Source organism: Kogia breviceps, chromosome 10, assembly GCF_026419965.1.
Source record: "Kogia breviceps isolate mKogBre1 chromosome 10, mKogBre1 haplotype 1, whole genome shotgun sequence".
Taxonomy (NCBI): domain Eukaryota; kingdom Metazoa; phylum Chordata; class Mammalia; order Artiodactyla; family Physeteridae; genus Kogia; species Kogia breviceps.
The window spans coordinates 3,854,025-3,871,699 of NC_081319.1; the positions used below are offsets into that span (position 1 = coordinate 3,854,025).

Sequence of the window (17,675 nt, forward strand, 5' to 3'; positions counted from 1 at the left end):
GGAGCCTGTGCTCCGCCACGGGAGAGGCCACAACAGTGAGAGGCCCGCGTACCGCAAAAAAAACCAAAAACCAAAAAACAAAACAAAAAAACTTTCAAACTGTACACTGAAAATGAGTACATTGTACTGTATGTAAGTTATACCTCAATACAGTTAATTTTAAGAAGGTTCCCGAGACAGCTGTTTTGGAAACTTTCCTGGGCCGGTCTGTGATCAGGTATCATGTGCCAGTGGACAGGCCGCACTTTGTCAGCCTGCAACCAACTCTACAGGTGGGAGGGACCGGGGACATTTCCTTGGATGGTACCAGGAAAGGAGCCCAGGGCGGCAGCTGCGTTGGGCTTCCCCCATGAAGGTGACAATGCCACAGCTCTGGGATCAAGCTGACGTGGACTGGAATCCAGCCTCCCACCTTCACCAACCTGCTATGCCACCTGGGGCAAAGTAGTTTCTCTTCCTGAGTCTCAGTTTCTGGAACATTCCTCTGGGTCAAGCTGAACAGAGCTCCTGGCTCTGGGCTGAACACCAGGCATGCAGCCAGCCCTCATCTAAACCGGGAGAGCAGCACAGAGAGGGAGCACCTCCCCAGAGGCTCCCAGCTCCGCAGTGGCAGAGGTGGCCAGAAGCTCTTCCACCCCATTCCTCTGGGCAGCGAGGCAGGCCTGTCCATCGCGTGGATAATGGTCTCCTCTGCCACTAACGACGGTAATTCTCCTGTCAGTGTCACAGCTTCCGCCTTTCCCCCTGCACAGCGGCCGATGGCTAAACCACCTCACGTCGGGGCACTCAGAGAGCTGCTGACCCCAGCACGGGACTTAATGCCGGAGGCAGGAGCTGCTTCCCCAGCAGCCTGGGGCGCTTCATAGGGTGAACTGCGGCCCCGGCCAGCTGGAGGACCCTGCAGGACAGAGCGGGTCTGGCCACCCCTGCACCCCAGAACCCAGAGCAGATGTGAACCAACACCTGTTCATGAGCAGGGAATGAAAACCACACCCAGTTCCCGGTAGCCCCAGAAGGTTCTCCTCCCCTCTCCCTCTGCTGAGGTCATGTGGCCTCTCCCGTCCTTCCCTCAGTGGTGTCTCCCAGCCTCAGGAGAGAAGGGGACAAATACATCTTTACATTGCCACATGGTGCTTATTTAAATAAGCACCTCTGTTGCTCTGTGATGGTTCACTTTACGTGTCAACTTGGCTGGGCTACGGTGCCCAGCTGCTTGGTCAAACCCCAGGCTAGACATTGCTGTCAAGATATTTTGTAGATGTGATTGACATTTACAATCACCTGACTCTGAGTGAAGCAGATGACCCTCCATTATGTGGGTAGGCCTCACCCCATCAGTTGAACATCTTAAGAGCAAAGACCGAGGTTCCCCCCAGAAGAATTCTGCCTAAAGAGTACGGTGTAGAAACCCTGCCTGAGTCTCCAGCCTGCCTGAGCGGCCCTACGGGTTTCTGTATGCCAACCCCACCATCATGTCAGCCAATCCTTTACAATACATCTCTCTTTTCTGATAAATATATAAATAGATCTCTTATCCATTCCGTGTCTCTGGAACTAATACACTCCGAGCCCACTCTCCTCATCCAAAGGAACTGAGGTCTCCACCCTGGACGTCAGTTGTTTTTGCTCATCCAACATCTAGACTCTGGTCTTCTGGTAACAACACTCTAATTTTGCTCTGGGGAGATGCCCTCCCTCACCCTCCGTCCATGCAGTTCACGGGGCTGACCTTGCCTCCAAGGTGGGCATAGCCAGGTGTAGCCAGTCAGAGCAGCTCATTCTCCAGGCCACAGTGACTGGCTGAGGAAAAGACAGGTGACCCAACACTGTCCAGTGGGGGAACGGCCCCAGGACTTTTGCTGGAGCCATCTGTGCATTCTTTTTCCACCAGACTGTGGAATGGTATGAGTCTGGAGCAAAGCCATCAGCACAGAGAAAGAAAGACAGGGAACAGAGAGACAGAGCTCTGATGTCATGCTTTGAGCCCCTGGATTCAGCCCTTCCTGAAGCTGCTGTGAGCATGTAAGTTCTCCGTCTTGCTTGTGCCAGTTGGGGCTGGGTTTCTGTCATTTATAACCCAAAGCTTCCTGCCTGCTACTGCCTCCTCTGCAGGCTTGAGAGTGAGCGGGTGGCCATGGCTCAGCTCAGAGGGCCTGGCTTGTTTTGGACCCTGGTGTGTGCAAGCGTGAAGCAGAGCTGATGAGCAGAGCAGCCAAGGGAAGGCTGAGGAGGGAGGAGTGGGAAAGGAGAACCCAGCCCCGGGCTGCCAGGGTGACAGGCTGGGAGAGAGGAGACAGCAGCTGGTGAATTGATCCCGTGTTGCTGTGGGTAGGATATACCTGCACTTCCTCTCTCCGGGGAACCTGCCGTGAAGTGACGTTGCCAATCCCACCCTCAGAGCATGATGGTCCCACTGCTCCACCTCCACACGGACACTCAGCAGTTTCAGCCTTTTCACCATGGGCCCTCTGATGGGTACCTCTCTGTGGTTTAATGTCCATTTCCCTCTGTGAGATGCTGCCGAGCACCTTTTCACACATTTACTGATCATCTGGATCTCCTTTGTGAAGTGCCCGCTCAGGTCTCTTGGCCGATTCGCTATTAGGTTGTCTGTCCTTTTCTTGTTGATTTATAAGAGCTCTTTATATATTCTGGATGAGTCCTTTGTCTGCTGGCAATATATGCTACATATGACTGCAAGGTGGGTCCAGAGAGAGACCACAGGCCGTTCACGAGACTCAGGCTTATTCAGGAGGAGTCTAAAAGAGGTCAAGTTGCATAGCTTCGATATTTTAGGAATCTCTGACCCTCACACCTTGATTACATGAAGGACTCAAGCACAGGCCAGGGAGAGCAAGAAAGCAGGTGGGCAGGGGAAGGAGGAAGAGGACCAACAAGTATTTGCCCTGTGCCAGGCCCTATGCCAGAGGTGTCACTTGCTTCACCTCATGTGCCTGTGCAGCCCTGGCCTTCCCAGAACATGCAGACCTGTCCGTACCTCAGGGCCACCGCACTGGCTATTCCCTCTGCCCGTGCAATTCCCTGCAGAGCAGGCTCCTTCTCATCGTCCAAGTGTGTGCTTGACCGTCACCTCTCAGAGCAGCCTTCCTGAGGATCACGGCTGAGGGGGGTCTCCACTCCCTGAACACCCTGCCTTGGCTACATTCTCAGTTCACAGCCTGTCACTAAAGTTGACATCCATCTGTTGACAAGGCACTTGGCTGGCTCGCACACCAGGACGTAAGATCCATTGAGCAAGGTCCTGTCTGTCTTATTCACACTGTACCTGCAGGGCCTAAGGCAGTGTCTTCACATATCGGCTGCTCAGCAAACATCTGTCGAACAAAAAAATGAACCAGTCTCATGACAAACCTGTCAGGTAAATACCAACACTGTGCCCATTTCACAGGTGAAGACACTGAGACTCAGAGGAGTCGGGTAACTTGTCCAAGGTCTCAGAAGGAGGGAGGGGAATCCCAGTCCTTCTGAGTCTGCAGGCTGTCCCTGCCCCGTGCCCCTCTCCACGTTTCTTTCAGCTCTGGGGGTGGCGGTTCCCTGAATGCTTATCCTGTCTTATAACCGGATTTCCTGGCTCCCAGATGAGCCGGGTGAGGGGAAAAGAAGAACTGAATGCAGTGGGGAGAGTGTGAGGCTGGGGCCCCTGCCAAGACGCCAGTGTACGAACCAGAAACAGGTCAAGTTTGCAAAAACTCGGCCCACCAGAGTGGCCAAAGCATCTCCAGAGATGCCCCGGGAGTCCCCCAGCCCAAACCCCACCAGCCTTGACGGGGAGCTCACCCCCTCCCAGGGCAGTCTGGCCCAGTTCAGAGGGGAGCGAGAGGCGTTGGGGCCTTCCTTAACCTGAGCTTAGCTGGGAAGCCTGGAGGGGATGCCCAGCACTTCGTGAACTGGGAATTCTGAGCGCGGCTGGACACATGGCAAGAAATTAGGTTAAAGCAGGAATAATCGGCTCATTAACCCCCTTGCCGGACTCCACACACACACAGAGCCTGCCTCACAGCGACGCTGCCTACTGTTGCTGTCTGCCTGGATCTGGGTGGAACGGTACAAGTGAGATATTTTATGTTATGTGTCGTGCATATTTATTAGGAAGAAGTAAATAAATAAGCTGTTTGCCATCTGCAACCACCAGCCCACATTAAGTTCCCGCCCTCCTCCTCCGCCTCGGGAGGGGCCACACCAGCAAAGCCCAGGTCCTGTAAAGAAGGGGCTCCTTTCTACTAAGATTTTTTCTCCAGAGTTTGAACAGCCCTAGAGTTACAATTTTTCTGAAAAGAAATTGATATCGGGTACTATTCCAGGCCATTTGCCAATAGCGGATCCTCCCATCAAGCCTGGGAGGTGGGCATACTGTAATCCTCAATTTTTTTTTTTTTTTTTTTTGCGGTACGAGGGCCTCTCACTGTTGTGGCCTCTCCCGTTGCGGAGCACAGGCTCCGGACGCGCAGGCTCAGCGGCCACGGCTCACGGGCCCAGCCGCCCCGCGGCACGTAGGATCTTCCCGGACCGGGACACGAACCCGCGTCCCCTGCATCGGCAGGCAGGCTCTCAACCACTGCGCCACCAGGGAAGCCCTGTAACCCTCATTTTAAAGATGAAGACATGGAGGCTCAGAGAGGTCAGGTCACTTGCCCAGGGTGACACAGCAAATGAGTGGAGGAGCTGAGCTCAAGGCAGGGGAGGCTGAAAGACTTCTGCATTGTACTGGGGAGAAAGGCTGGACCAGGAGGCAATTATATTCTGGTTCCGTTGCTAGTTGCTGTGGGGTCCAGCCTGGTCCCTTAACTCTCCTGGCCCTTCTCTGTTGAATGGGAAACTGAAACACAATAGGACAGACTTCACATGAGGGAAAGGCAAATCGCCCCCCGTTGAAAACCTGAGTGGCCTTCAAGCACACCACGGAGGCTCCTGACTCCCCACCCTTAAAGGGGCCAGACAGCCCCCCACACCCGCCCCAGACTTGCTGCACATCAGTGAACCTCTCAGAGCCTCAGTGTTCTCCTCTGTAAAATGGAAAAACAACTGGGTTGGGGAGGGCACAGGCTGTGGGGAAGAGGATCTCATGGATATGGAAAGCCTCATAGGCCTGGTGGAGGCAGGCAGCAGGCTGGGGCCAAGGACAGAGTGGCAGGAGGGAACCCAGAATGCCTGATGGTGCTCCAGAGCCCAGAGATGGGCTGTGACTTGCCCAGGGTCATACAGCAATCACAGCCATGGGGAGTCTCAGACCATCTGCCTCCCAGGCTGCGGAGACAGCCCAGGGAACTGAGCCCAGCACCATCCAAGCTCAGCCTGGATCTGAATGTTTTATGAAGCGCCATAAATCTCTCCAGAATCACTCCTGCCCGAAACGCAACCCAACCCAACCCGCAAGCCCTGCCTCACTGCCTCTGCCTCTGCCTGCCTGCCTGCAGGCCCTTTTCATTAAATTAAGTGCAGAATCCAATGCAATTGCTTTTGACTTTCCCCGGGGCGGCCACCTGCCACCTCCCTCCAGGGTGCCTGCAGGGCCAGGGCTGCTGCAGGGCGCTCACACATACCCTCACAGACAGTATAGAGATTTCTAGATAAAAAATAAGTTTTTAAGATGTTTGATTTAGTATCTTCACAGCTGACGTTATTGAGCCCCCACAAGGCGCCAGCACAGCCCCCTGAAAGTCCCAGGAGGCAGAATCGGCGCAATTCACACAGAGGGACAGTTCAGAGCAAACACAGGCCCACTGGGTCCCCAGTTCCTGGGCCGAGGGAGTTAGGGGGTGGGGAGCTGCAGATGTGCAGAGCCAGCTCGTCCTAGGGCCACTGTCAGAGAGAACAGGTGTGAGATGCAGCAGGAAGGAAACAGGTCAGACTCGAAGGAGGCCAGACGGCAACCCTGGTGCACTCTGCATCGAGCAAGTCTCAGCACTCCGACTCCTTCACGAGGAGGGAACAACAGTAACAGCAGTTGTTCAACTGGGCACATGATGTGGGCCAGGCCCTGCAAAGGCTTCCCAAGACTCTCCGAAGAAATCCAGACTCCTCCCCTCAGCCTGCGGCGCCCTTCTGAGCCCCCCGGCCTCACCCCGCTCCCCTCTCCTGCCCGTTGGCCTCCGTTCCTCAAACACACCAGGCACATTCCTGCCCCAGGGCCTCTCCCAGCTCTTTCCTCTGCCTGCAGAGCTTCTCTCCCAGGTCTTCCCTTGGCTGGTCCCAGCACAAATGTCATCTCCTCCAGAAGGCCCTCCTTGACCACCTCGTCACCCTTTATCATCTCATCCCATTTCCTTGTCTTCCTTTGCTTCTGTGAACTCTTATTTCTTTGTTAACCTATTCATGGCCCAGCGCCCCTGCTCCGTAAGGACAAAGACTGTCTCTGTTCGCTGCTGTAGCCCCAGCACTTAGAGCAGTGACTAGCACCTAACAGGTCGTGGCCAAACAACTGAAGAATGAATGAAAGCAGGGAAGGAAGGAATCAGCCCACATGGGGTCTGGTGCCGGGGCCAGGACACAGGCAGGAGGGAGGCAGCAAATGCCTGGGGTCCTGAAAGATGATGACAGCCCCTTCCCTGCCCCCACCCCCCAAGGTTAGTTCCCTGAATCCAAGGTGCTCAGGGGAGGGGGTGGCTTCCCAGAGGGAGCAGGGAGACCTCATGGGATACAGAGAGGGAGAAAGGGTCTAGAACATGAGGAATAGCAACACTCCAAGAGATTATGTAGCCATCAAAAGTGACAAGTGGGAGAAATAACATCTGCAGAGGAAAAAGCCCAAGCAGAACTGCCTTACAGGCTGATGACAGCCACAAGTAAGCCGAGTCTCACTGCGCCTCAGCAAAATGCTGGAAACAACTCTGTTATGCAACTTGCAGAGGAGAGGAGCAGGTAACTAAACCATGCCCCACCTGACGGGGCATTCTGCAGCTAGAATAATCCAGGGAGATGCTGACCTTATAAAGCTACGTGGAGAAAAAGCAAAACATAAAATGGTATATGTCATATGATCTAAACAAAAATAGACAGTGGAAAAAAGACTGGAAGGAAAGGTACCAAAGCGTCCCTGGATGGTGAGTTGATGGAGGATGATTTTAGTTTTCTTCTTGGTCTTTATCCTTCTTTTCAAAATGGTCTACATTTAACAATAATTGCAAGCTTAATCAGGGAGAAAGTAACTTAATTTAAAAGGATACTCTTATTATTTCTTTTTAATGATAGCAAGAGGCCAGAGGAGTGTGTACTTACCAGTGCTGCATGGGGTGGGGGGCTCTGCAGTGTCTTTTTTTTAATTGATATTGCTGTGTTTAACTATTTTAAATAGTTTGAATGCCCAACAAACATTTTACAAGATTTCTTTTTTGGAAATACAGACAAAGGAAAAACCAGGAAACTGGTCAACAGGAGGTTCAGGAGGCCAGTCCCAGCTCAGGGACCAAGTGGGGGCTTCTCTCCTCTGGGCCTCAGTCTCCTGGTCTGTAGAATGGGGTTAACCATCTTTGCCTCCCATTGTTGCTACAGGATCCAGGTCTCTAGAGAAGTGGTGTGCCCGTGTCCAGCACTTAGCAGATGCTCAGTAAATGCTGGTGCCCTCTGCCCTCCAGGACCCAGCCAGGGTCCTCCCTACTGATACACTCCCGTCAGGTAGGCAGGGAGTGGTCCCCAAACCCTTTTGATCTTGCACTCCCATCTACAGAAAATGTTTGTACATTCCTCTGCAGTAACATATGCATATTCTGTATGTAATACCCATGTTTCACTATACCTGTGTATCACATCATACAACACACACAGAGAAAAAATTAAATTGTGATAAAACATAAATGTAAAGCAAAACTCTTAATATTTTTCCTATCTTCCTCCTCAAGAGATGTCCTGGGTATGGCAGCCACACCCCGCTATGGGGACCACTAGCTGAACCTGTGAGCTCCTGCAGGGCAGAGGTCACCGAGGGCTCAAGTAGCAAATTGTCCCAGCAAATTCTTGTTTTTTGGGGGGGTTTTTTGCGGTACGCGGGCCTCTCACTGTTGTGGCCTCTCCCATTGTGGAGCACAGGCTCCAGACACGCAGGCTCAGCGGCCACGGCTCACCGGCCTAGCGGCTCTGCAGCATGTGGGATCTTCCCAGACCGGGCACGAACCCGTGTTCCCTGCATCGGCAGGCGGACTCTCAACCACTGCGCCACCAGGGAAGCCCCCAGCAAATTCTTTTTTTTTTTTTTTTCCCAGCAAATTCTTGATGCTCGCTCAAGAGCAGTTTGGAGGGAGGTTCAGGCTGGTTTACATTTGAAAGAAACAAAACAAGCGTAAAAAGTAAATCAGTCAAACCAGAATCTGACCACTCCACCAAGAACCCGAGAGAGCTGGACCAGGTAATCTCTGAGGGGGGGTCCTTCCTGCTGTCCCCAGGCATCACACCCCCTCCCAGCCCCTCCCCACCCACTTGAGGGAGGTGGCCTCTCTTGGGAGGCCAGGAGGCCACAGTGATTTACACCCTCCTAGGGCCCAGCCTCACTGTAAAATACAGCTGCCCTCCAGGACTCCTGCCAACCCAGGGCCAGCTGCCCATAAACCCCAGACGTAAATCTCGAGACCCAGTTCCATCAGGACAGAAGGCAGACAGTAAATTCATGGCTCCAGGGCCTCTGGTAGCAGCCCCTCCTGGGGGAATTCATTTTTCACCCTAGGATAAATTACCCTTGCTGGAGGGGAGAGGTGAAGAATTTGTTTATTCGGTTGAAAAAACGGTTGTTTGAAGGGCACCCCCATGGGGCTCCCAAACAGCGCTGCCAGCTCCCAGGGCTACGCAGCCAGATGCCTCCAGGACAGGGGTCTCTCGGCAGGCCCCTCCCACTCAGCCCCCTAAAACGCATTCCTGCACATCCCCCAGCTCAGTGAAAGATACCAGCATAACCCCCCAGGCCCTGAGGAATCCCAGTCAGGAAACCCTGAGTGTCACCAGGTCGGCCAGGTCCCTTGCATGGTCCTCTGCCATGTCTGTCCTATTCAGCTGCCTGGTTCCCTCTGCTTGGAGCTTCAGCCTCCACCCTGCTGGACAGACAGGCCTTAGGCCAAACCAAAGCCACTACCTATCTAGCTTGGGGACCTTGAACAAGTAAAACCACCTCAAATCTTTATCTTTTTTGTAAAATCACACAAATTCCCTAAGAGAGGATAAGTCAGAACAGCCATTTTGGAAAGCCACGTGGCCTCGGGGCTGTAAGTGATCTATTTCTCATCCCCAGTGGGATGTATCAGTGATGGCTTTATGTTGATCTTTTAAAAGTACCAATGTTTAGGGCTTCCCCGGTGGCGCAGCGGTTGAGAGTCCACCTGCCGATGCAGGGGACGCGGGTTCGTGCCCCGGTCCGGGAAGATCCCACATGCTGCGGAGCGGCTGGGCCCATGAGCCATGGCCGCTGAGCCTGCGCGTCCGTCCGGAGCCTGTGTTCCGCAACGGGAGAGGCCACAGCAGTGAGAGGCCCGCGTACCGCTAAAAAAAACATTTAAAAATTAAACTACCAATGTTTGAGTCACTCTTCTTTGTGTCCAATGCACCTCCTAATAAAAGAGCAAAGTGCAGAAATGCATGGAAGCAGGCCACCACTTGTGTAAAACAAGGGGAAAGAATAGGAATGTACGGTTGCTTATTATGCACAGAATAAACTTCTAGAGGGATACGCTGGAAACAAAGGATGGTGTTTACCTCCTGTGAGAGAGGCGGGGACTTGGCAAACAGAAAACAGATGCTGGAGAATGACTCTTCGCTGATGTGTTTTGAGGTGTTGTTTTTTTTTTTTTTTTTAATCTGAACCATGTGACCCTTGAGTTCTCACGCCAGTCCCCTATTGATGGACAGCTGGTTTATGCCTTTGGTTTTCTTCATTAACACTACTATGAACGTCCTTATCCACTTTGCCTTATGCATCTATGTTAGATTTGTCTCGAGAATACTTAGAAAAGGGATGGCTGGCTCAAAGGATGTGAGCACCTTGCATACTGACAGGTAACTGTCAAACTGGTCCCCAAAATGACCCTACCCGCTTGCTGCATACGTCAGTCTCCACTCTCCCATGGTCTCACCGACAGTAGATGCTACTCATTTTTTCATTTCCCCTCAAAATTGATATTGTGCTGTGGTTTCTATGAGCATTTTCCTAGTGCTAACAGAATCATCCCCTGAGATGGCGAGGTTGACCATCTTTTCATTCACTTTCTGGCCATTTGTGTTTCTTCATCTAGTAACTTCCTGCTTGCATCCATTACATCCTCCTAGATTGCTTACCTTTTCTTATTGACTTGCAGACCTCCCTGCACTCTGGATACTATTCTTTATCAGGGGTGTATGTTTTAACGACTTTTCCTCCTGGTCTGTGGCTTGTCTTTGAACCTTGTGAATTGTTTCCTTGGTCATACAAAAGTTTTACTTTTTTTTTTTTTTTTTTGCGTTACGTGGGCCTCTCACTGTTGTGGCCTCTCCCGTAGCGGAGCACAGGCTCCGGACGCGCAGGCTCAACGGCCATGGCTCACGGGCCCAGCCGCTCCACGGCATGTGGGATCTTCCCGGACCGGGGCACGAACCCATGTCCCCTGCATCGGCAGGCGGACTCTCAACCACTGCGCCACCAGGGAAGCCCTAGTTTTACATTTTTATGTGGTCCAATCTCTCCATTCTTTGTGTCATGGCATCTGCTTTTGGAGCCTCTATTTTCTCATCTGCTAACCTGGCTTTGCAGGGTTGATACAAGGAGTGAATAAGGCATCCAGCAATGCTGAGTAAATGCTCTTAAAAATGACAAGGACAGTCATTTGGGGGGGTCTCCCTGCCTCACCCTGCCTCCCAGCCCCCTCGCAGCCAGCAGGAGCTTTTTGAAGATAATCACTCTCCTGCTTAAAACCTTTCAGCTACCTAAAGAAATGATGCTTAAACTCCTTCAGTGGGTGAGTTCAAGGTCTCACGCACTGGGCAGGTGCGTGAATGTGTCATCGGTTGGATGGGGGCTGTGGTGACCACGCTCCACAGGGAACAGCAGAAACACAAGCCCAGGGTTGCCAGATCCTCTGAAGAAAGCTGCACGTCTGTTTTTGCTCTGTGAAATCTCCCCCTGCCTTCTCACACACACACTTAAAATTTAATGGCAACTAATTTTTTTAAGCCACTGCCAGCGTCAAGTAAGGTCTATTTATGAGTTGGATGTGGCCATCTCTACCCTCACAATCTAGCCCCAACCCACCGTTCCCGAACTGTGCCTCACTCCCTGCACGTACAAATAAATCATGCAGCTGACACGCAAGCCACACTGCACAGCTGTGGACACAGCAGGTTTTTATCAACTCTGCTTTGCACATGCTGATCTCTTGGCCTGAAATGCCCTTCCCTGCTCCTTTCCTTCCTGGACAACTCACCATTGCTCTTTGAAACTCAAGTCAGATGTCAACTTCAATTCTCCAACCCAGACAGAATTCCATGCTCCTTCCTTGAGCACGCCATCACTCATGACTCTTGGGACCAGAATTCCAAAGGAAGCAACCTGGGGTCACAGAAAGAGCCCTGGCTCAGGAGAAAGACATTCCTGGGATGAAATTCCTGCTCTGCCATGTCCCAGCAGTGCATTCTCAGGCAAGCGACTTAACCTCTCTGTGCTTCAGGTGCCCAACTGTGAGACAGAGATAATGAGCCCTATACGTGGTTGGGTTTCTGGGAAGAGGAAAATGAAATGGTGTAAGAGAGTGACACGGCACATAGTAGGGACTTAATAACAGTTCGTGGAATTAAAGAATAAACTTTAAAAACGAACAAACAGTGCTCGCTTCGGCAGCACATATACTAAAATTGGAATGAAACAGAGAAGATTAGCATGGCCCCTGCACAAGGATGACACGCAAATTTGTGAAGCATTCCATATTTAAAAAAAAAAAACCAAACAAATATTTCCTCAGAATGCTCTGAACTCAGCACATGGAAAATTAGCTAATTTTCTGGAACGGAGCCTGGGGGTTATCTAAACTCCTGTGCCTGCCCGTTATTGCCACCTCCTGATTTCAGAGAAGGCCGCGGACCACCTACCCCTCAGTGTCATTGCACTCTGAGGGGCCATTCAAGCCAAGGACTGCAGAGGAGCGAGTCCCTGGAGTGTAAACGGAGGCAGACCAGCCAAAGGAAAAAGAGTGCGCACATCCAAGCCCCCGGTGTTTGGGGAGCACAGCAGGAGACAGCAGCCCACGGGGCTCAGCCCCACATCTGTGCGCTCCGTGAGATCAGAGGCCCTCTCGGTCTTCAGTACTGTGTGCTCACGTCTGGCATACAACAGGTGCTCAAAAACTGTCTGCCAATTGAATGGATTATTAATTAAATAATACAAATAAGGATGCTTTCAAAGCATGAACTGCCGTACAAATGCAGTTCCCCGAGGGCAGGGTCCCCGCCGCCTCCACACTCAGGCCTGTGCTGGCCTGCTCCCAGGTTGGCGTCCCTGGGCTGGATACTGCAGACCCACAGATGGATGGGATGGGGTCTCTGCCCCATGGAGCTCTGAAGCTGGCGGAGGAGACAGATGAACAAACACACAGTTATCCTCCAACAGGACAGAGGCAAAAACATGGGGGGAGACGGGGGGAGGGGCACCAGGAGGCTGCACCTCGGCCTGGTCTCAGCTCGGAACTAGAGGGAACGATAATTTGCTGGGTGAAGAAGGGGGTAGAGGAGAGGCACTCCAGGCAGAGGCAGCAGCCTGAGCAAAGGCTCAGAGGTGGGGCAGAACAAGGTCTGCGCACAGTTAAAGAGGAAAGAAAGGTTACTGCAGCCAGATCCCAAAGGGCTTTGAATATCAGGAGTCTCCAGCTTCAAAGGGAGTGTCGTTTGACCCCTCAGAGTGCGTCTGAATTGGTGTTCAGCATTTTAAAGTTGGGAGGTAGTACGTCAAACTCTGGTGTTTTAGCTTCTCTAGAAAAAAATCAGAAGATCTGGTGGGCTGAGCCAGGGCTCCTATAAAGTCTAACTCTCTAGTTCAACTTTGTTCCCCAGGCCCATTTCACTCCCTTTGCCCACAAATATTTATTCAGCAACTACGACGTGTCAGGCAATGTGCTAGTTCCTGAGGATACAATGCAGAATAAGACAGGCATAGTCATAGCCCTCATGGTACTCGCATGTTGCTGGGAGAGCAAGGCAATAAACAGGAACATAACATAAGGTCAGGCAGTACAAAGCGCTGGGAAGGAAAAGAAAGTTACAGCACTAAAGGGTGCAGTTTTAGATGGGATGGCCGGGAAGGCCTCGTGAGGAGGAGACAGTTGTGCAGATGTAAATGTAGTGAGTGAACCATGCCCATATAAGATGAAAGATCAACCCAGAAAAAGGGACAGTGAGTACAAAGGCCCTGTGGCCTCCTTCATCTTTTGGGTCACTTGCCCCTGTAAGCACTGAAGTGTGAGACCCCTACTCTAGGTAATGGAGCATAATGGGTAATGGGTAAGCAAGTGTAAACCACCCCCAGATGCATGTTTCAGATAAAACACTTCTGACCAGTAGTGAGGGAGGCATGGGAAATAGGGATATGGGTGGAAGGCATTGTATGGTTTTTGCCCATTGGAAAAAAGCAATAGGATGATAAGGAAAAGGCAGAGAAGGCTCATCGTACATGGCACGTTCAAACTTGAGCCCAGGACAGAGAAGCCAAGAGTGAGAGCAGGGAAATCCCCATTTCCTTCCGCACGAGCTGCATCACCTGCCAAGCCCTGCAAAGTGCGAAGCAGGGGTAGGAGGAGAGAGACAGATAATGATAAATCTCTTGCAGCCCTGGAGCTGTTTGCGGTTGTTGTGGTTTTTTCCCCCAAGCCTACCTGGGCTGCTGCTTTAGAAAGTCAACTGCAAAGGAAACACTTTGATGGGGTTTTGGTTTTTTGTCTCCTCATCTCCTTTCTAAGCAAAATTAAAGTGTAGATTCCTTGTCCTTTTGCCCACAAAGTAAAAGAAAAAGAGATACTATTGTTTTACAAGAGGAGAGGAGAGAAAAACCCTACAGTCTTATACCATTCTTCTTGGCTGCGCCAGGGAAAGGAGGCAATTCTGCACACTGACATCATAGTCTGTGTCACGGGACATAACTTCCACCACTCAAAGCTTTACGTGCATTTTTGAAGGTACAGGGAAATGTTTAAAATCGGCTTCAATGTTGACACTGCAGTTACTAAAACCAAACAAAAGATCCTTTCCCAAGTCTGGCTGGTTCTTCTTAAATTTATCTGGGCCCCCACTACCTGATTCAAGGCAACGAGCAGACGTTTCACAGCAGGAAGCGCATTAGCTCCAGATGCCGCCGCTTTGTTCAAGACGCGCACATATACATACTGTCAGACACACACAGACACAGACACACACACGGAGGACTTGGGGCAGCAAACATTCGCAGCTCCCCGGGCAGCACTTGGCATGCCAGTATGGACCATTTGTAACCTCTGCCTGCAGTTCTGACAGAGAGATGAGCAGCGGGTGTAAGTGGCCAATCAGCTCCCACCCCATCGTCTTCCCGTTGTCTCCTAGGTAACAGGCAAAGGGACACAACAGCTAGCTGGATACCACAGGGACTGGGACACGGACACACACACACACACACACACACACACACACACACACACACACACACGATGCCCTAAAAGTCCATAATTGCAGAGCCGCTAAATGAGCCTGTCAGGACCCTGGACAGTTCCTGGACAGTTCCCCAAAGGTATTCAATGCCCTTGGTTCCTGCGCACCCGGCAGCCGCAGCTCCTACAGCTTTGCCACCTCCGCCCCTTTACGCATGCATGCCATTCCTCTGCCGGGCGTGCCTCTCCCCACTGCCACTTCCGTCACTCAAAACCTTGCTCATCTTCGGATCCAGCCCAAGTCCTTGGTCAAGACTTCCGATGGCTCCCATCACAGAATAAAATCCACTCTCCTCCCCTACGGCGATGTGGCCTTTCGTGATCTGGCTCTTCCAAGCTCCTCGCTCATCCCTCTCCGCCCTCACTCCTTCTTCCTCTTCCTCCAACAGGTCAAACCGGCCCTGCCCACATTATCCCTGCAGACCAGGGCTCTGCGTGGTACTTGCTGTCCGCTCTGCCTACACAGCTCTTCATTCCGCTCTTGGCGTGGCTGAGCTCACTCGTCCTTTAGTCCCGGCTCATAAGTTACCTTCTCAGAGAGGCCTCCCCTGACCCCCCTTGGCCACCCTACCTGAAGAAGTCCCCTCCCCTGGGACTCTCCACCACGTCACCTTATGTTCCTGTGTCGTCTTCATGACACTGCTGACTCTGAAACGATCCCATTCCTATTTACTTCTTTACTTGTTCCGTCTCCCCCATGAAAATGTATACAGTCTGTCACAGCAGGGTCTTTGTTTTGTTCATGGCTGTATCCCCAGCCCCCAGAAGAGGACCCAATAAATATTTGTTGAATGAATAAAAAGTCATTTCCTCCTGGCTGCTTCTATATTTCCCCCTCTCTCTAATAAGAGAGCTGGACGTGATGACTTCTCTTAAGCCTCCTGGCTAACGTTCCAAGAGTCCATTAGAGAGCAGAAAGGACTGGCATAAGGAGGAAAATTCATCAGGCCACACCATGGGAAGAACCTGCCGGTGGAGATCTGACCTTTTGCACTGGGTCACAGCGCTCTCCTCCTCTGAGTGGCCTCCCTGATAGGAACTGGCTGCTGCTTTCAACTTCACGTTCCCCAGGCACTGGGCACCTTGAACTTTTGTTTTCTGAGGGACTGGGAGCAACTTGAAGCTGAGGACTGGGTTTTATTTTTCTGATCCCACACAGACCAGGAAGAGCCTGGGGAGGGGGGAGGGAGCCTTCTAGAAGCATTTACTGTAGTGAATAGAAGAGAGTGTGTCGCTGCCTCAAGGTGGATGTTCATTAGAACACAAGTCTGTCTCTCTCTCTGTCTCTGTCTCTCTCTCTCTCTCTCACACACACACACACACACACACTCAAAAGCATCATGAAGCTAGAATCACAGAGTTCCCCAATCCCTGCGGCTGCACGTGTTTCTCTTCAAGGGACGTGACTACTATGTAAAGTAGTAAAAACTGTGCAGTGATCCAAACACAGATGCTGTGTAAGTGTGGGCTGAACACAACCACACTTTTGGCCAACCTCACTGGGCAAGGCTAGGAGATGGATTCAAGTAGCTGCATGGTAGACACAACCCAGATTGGATCCCCCAAACCCCAGGAGTGGGGAGCCTCAAGCCGATCATTCAGAATCCAGAAACCCACCCCGAGGCCTGAGTTCTCCAATGACCAGTACACCAGATCACTTCTGAAGCGGATGTAAAGATCCAGAAAGGAAGAGCGGGATTAGTATTTCCTGAGCACCTACTACGTGCTAGGCCGTGTTAACATTGACGCTTCAAGACCACCTGCAAGGTTACCTTTCCCACTTTATGGATGAAAAAACCTGAAGCTCAGAAGAATTAAGTAGTGTGCCCGAGGTCACACAGCTGGCAAGCAGAGGGGCTCAGCTGGGAACATAAATCTGATCTCCAAGTCCACTCTTCTTTCCTCAGGGCCTTAAATTACACCACATGATAAGCAGATAAGCTGGTCTTGTTCAAAATGGCCTGCTGGCTGAAGCTCTCCTCTGAGGATGCCAGGCCTGTGCCCCTATCTCTGCATCTCTCTCTGTCACACTCAAGCTTGGATGACCTCCCACCACAAGCCTCTCATCCAGCTGGACCCACATCTACATCTCCGAGTTTCTCATGTGAGACCCAGCCCATGCGATACAATTTTCCCATGGCCCAGAGAAAGCCGGGGATTCTGTCTTTTTAAAAAAGTAATGCCCTGCTGGCGCGGGTGGATGCACCAGCCACCCTCTGATTTAGTGCTGAGGTCAAAGATCAACCTCAAGTAAGATTTTCCAAGGAAAACTCATGGCATTGCGGGAGGGAGAAGTGGCCTCCTCTCAAGCATGTGGCCAGTAGCAGGCAAAAGGACTGCAGGCATCACAAGACCCACACACCTTATACGTGTCACCCCTGAGCCTCGTGCACACCGACCTGAATCTCAAACATGCCACCCACGTGCCTGCACGCACACCACACACACACACACACACACACACCACCCACATGCCCCACCCATGCCACACACACATGGGGAGTGGGCATCAGAAGCAAGAGAGCAACAACCTTCCTCTCAGGACATCACAGCCCCCACTTCTGAGCCCGCTCTGGGCTGTGTGCTGTGCCCCGGCCAAGACTTCAGTTCATCCTCCCGAGGCCCTCCCCTTACAGACACAGAAAGGGAGCCTCGGGGAGAGGGAATGACTTGTCCGAGACCACAGAGCGCGCCTGTGGCTGACTGCCGCATTTTCTGAAGGTTGGTAATGGGCACCGGGCTCTGCAAGATTTCCTTCTCAATTTACTCCACTCCTTGGGGGCAGCTCCACTGAGTCGAGGTCCTCCTAGTGCAGCCCTTCTTAATTTACTCCACTCCTTGACTGGCAGCCCTGTCCATCTGCCTCCTCACTCACCGGAAAGGAAGGAAACCTGGGCACGCCCTGGGCAGGCGTTACACACCTGACTTAGCCTCGGGAACAGGACAGGAGGGCCAGGGACCCGCTCTCGCTGTCCTCCTCCTCCCTTCCCCCCATGCCCCAAACAGGAGCTTCTGGCCTCGTTTGGAAATGGATCCTTTCCC

General features: G+C 52.0%; 1 protein-coding gene and 1 non-coding gene across 6 annotated transcripts in view; one reads left to right on the forward strand and one right to left on the reverse strand.

The window, feature by feature from the left end:
* GRIP2 (glutamate receptor interacting protein 2) overlaps positions 1–17,675 on the reverse strand; it is a 121,171-nt gene that overhangs the window by 102,275 nt on the left and 1,221 nt on the right. The gene's annotated exons all lie outside the window — the stretch shown is intronic.
* LOC131764727 (U6 spliceosomal RNA) lies at positions 11,791–11,897 on the forward strand. The gene has a single exon (XR_009337929.1). It is a non-coding gene; the product is annotated as a U6 spliceosomal RNA (small nuclear RNA).